Source organism: Dendrobium catenatum, unplaced genomic scaffold (assembly GCF_001605985.2).
Source record: "Dendrobium catenatum unplaced genomic scaffold, ASM160598v2 fragScaff_scaffold_273, whole genome shotgun sequence".
In the NCBI taxonomy this organism is placed as follows: Eukaryota; Viridiplantae; Streptophyta; class Magnoliopsida; order Asparagales; family Orchidaceae; genus Dendrobium; species Dendrobium catenatum.
Genome location: NW_021318735.1, coordinates 747,934 through 751,512, shown reverse-complemented (window position 1 = coordinate 751,512; position 3,579 = coordinate 747,934).

The following is a 3,579-nucleotide window of genomic DNA, read 5'->3' as shown; positions in this document are numbered from 1 at the left end:
CATCATAGTTTTCAAGTCTTGCCTACAACTAATACAAAACCAAGATTGAAATTACAATTAAAAAACTAAAAATACAATTGAAAAATATATCTTACAACCATTAATAGTTACAAAAATAGCCACAACTTGCTACCAGTCATCGATCCCGACCCATTTTTTATTGTTGCCTGCCACTCACTGGCGGATTCAGTGTGGGGGCCCTGGGGGCACGGGCCCCCACTGGCTTTGGTATGAAAACCTAGTTAATATTATTTATGATGTTTTAAATATGGGATAAATCAAATAATTTTTTTTACCTTTTTCATCCCAATAGCAATCCTTCCGGTATAGTGAAGCAAACGAACCGAACCCGACCGCAATTCACAAAATGCATTTTTTTGAATAAATATCCCTTACAGGAACAGCAAATTCTAGCCTCACCATCAGCAGCCTCAAGCAGCAATTGGGTTGAATATGCTATTGTTCATATCTAAGAAAATTCTAAACCTCCATGCGGTGTGGGACTAAACACAGTTTTTTTTTCTCTTTTGTTTTCCTGTGGCCATGGGGGAGAGTAGCGGGAGAGAGAATAAAACCTCAAAAAGAAGGAGAGAGGGAGAGAGAGAGAGAGGCGGACATGGGGAGTTAAAAAAATTAAAAAACAGTTATTAAACATATTATCAAAATATATTATTTAAATAATATTATTTAGGGTATTTCTTAATGTTATTAAATACATTATTTAAAAAACAGTTATTAAAAAATATATATAATTTTAATAACATTATTGAATATATTTAATATTTATTTTTAATTAAATAAGGCATAATCTAGCTTCTTAATATTGACGATTTTTTAATTATTTTAATTATTTGTGCCCCCACGTAAAAAAAATCCTGTCTCCGCCCCTGCATATAGCTTAAGACTTCGTTTGTGAAAGCCTCTTTACTATTTTTTAAGTAGTATTTTAATAAAAAAGAAATTATAGCTCAAAAAAATTTTATACTAATAAAAAAATTATTGCTTAAACCGATATTCAAATATAAACTATTTGATTTAAGTGATAATGATAATTTCCTATTCTCATTATTATTTGCATTCGCAAATATGAATTTGAATAACATTTCCTTCATCATCTTCAAATTTGGTTGATATTTGAGTGCGGTGAAGGCTCATAATAGCATGAAATATGATGAAGTAAAAAAATTTAAAGCTTGAGAGAAATCAAATTAGTTTATTTATGTTGAAAGAAAGAATTCAATTACTTTATCTATAACTTAGGGTTCATGCTTTTGAGTTACACTATTATATCAATGGAACGTCTCCTAAAATTTACATGCCTATTATAAGTGATACCAATGTACGTGACATGTTTAATAATTATTACGAAAGAAGTAGAATTAAGGTGGTGATTGCAGTTCAAGAAGAAGATATGAGTCAAACATAATATGGCAAGCATCATTCAATTTCAAAGAGTAGTGAGGACAATAATATAATGCTAACTGGTTTGTGTGATTGTTTCTCTCCAGCTCAGATCGAAGATGCAAATTATCTATGTGTTGGTTTGCGTTATGAAGATGCAATATTTTTCATGCAAGCAATTCGATCTATGACTATACATTTCATTATTTAGGTTTCTCATTGATATTATCGAGAAGCTAAAACATTGCATGGTGGCATTATAACTTAAGAAGAAATAAATAGAAACCTTCATAAAAATAAAAATAAATAAATAAATAAATAAATAAATAAAAACAATACAAATTTTGTTACAATCAAATAGATATAAGAATCTACACTAAAACAACAAATCAATCCAAGCATATCATAAACTACACAGGAAGTGTTCTACTTGTTCGGATGATTAGAAGAGAGTCGAGAGACAGGACATATAGTATGGGCTAGGGCATTCGTGAGATTGCGGTGTAGGCCTAGGGCATTCGTGAGATTACGGTGCAGGTTGGCTAAGTATTTCACATATTTAGCCAAATAAACACGATAAATGGGAGATATATTATAACCTTTGCGATGAGCTTCGATCGGGACTTCTGATTTGATAGCAATGAAGAAATGGAGAAGACGACAAGCAAAACACTTTAGAGAGGATAGATATCATTACCTTTGCGGTGAGCTCCGATCTAGACTTCTGATATGATAGCAAAAGAGAAATAGAGAAGATGAAAAGCAAATCATGAGACCGAAAAAGATGCGATTGGTCAGGCTGATTGGTGTTTTGCCTTTGCGGCTAGCTCTTGTCTAGACTTCTTATTCGATAGGAACGAAGAAATGGAGAAGACGAAGAGCAAACTTACTTGAGCGACGAAGATTTGAGGGGTCGAGCTAATAGGGCTTTGAAGGTAGTAACGAAGTGGTGATTTAGATGAAAGGAATTGTAATTGGGTGGTAGGTATGTAAATAGTTTATTTTGGGTGTTAGGTAAGTAAATATGATAGTTTTTATTGTTATGTATGTAAAAATCACAATTTAAATATGCTCCTTCATTATCCTTATACTAATCAAATAGCTTGCGAATCTGAAAAGCTGCAAATATGCCCTCAAAATGTGCTCCTAAAATAAAAATAAAAACAAAAAATTTTTTCGAGTGAGATGGAGGTCATTATAAAATATTTATCATAAAAAGTAGAACTAATCATTTTAAAGGAAAAAAATTGGTTTAAAATATTTTGTTACTTTTTAATCAGGGTGTATGATTGACTTAGATCTCAATTTTATTATTGAGCTTGACGAGGAACTTGCTATTGAATTGTAAGAGGGCAATATGCCCCAGCATAGTGTCTTTGCACTGCAGTTCAAGGCACCACGGCGTTGCAAGACAGAGAAGTCAATATTGAGGTGTTGCAAGTATAGGGCAACAACTTTGTGAGTCGAACAAAGCAAATTTTCTTAGTTCTTATTATTTCGCTTGAATGATTATATCTTTTGATGTAATAGAAATTAATATTTTTGTCTATTTTGCAAGTAGAATAGAGCGAGGAGTGAATAGAGATAATGTGAGTGAGAATATAGAGATTATACAATTTCTCCCATTGTCATAGTGGATTTCTTAATTTCGTGTAGCTATTTGATTTTTTTCTCAATTTAATATTTTCTCACATTACATCTTGCGTTCTTTTCCATGTTTTCTTTTTTCTTGTTTGTTTCATTATGTGATTTTATTCCTAACATATTCTAATACAATCTAAATTATGATGGACAATTAAAATTATTAAATTTTCTTTAAAATTTATACTCATTTTAAGGGGCTGGTGATGAATTTTGAATGCATAAAAAAAAAACAATAAGATAAATTTAAAATTTATCAAAATTTTATCTTGCATTCCTCATCAAGCACACCAAAATTTTCATAATGTAATCACTACATCTGAAATATTTAACACTCATTTTTCATGAAATCAAATAGCCTATAAAGCAAATTTAATAATTTCAAAATCTATCTTAACCAATAATTATATTAGAACAAAGAATTTAATTTGTGAGGAGAGCTAATCCCACAATTTTTTTCAATTTCAAGCTACCAATACAAAGAATTTAATCCATGAAGAGCTAGTCCTATACTATTATCATCAAAATTGAAATATA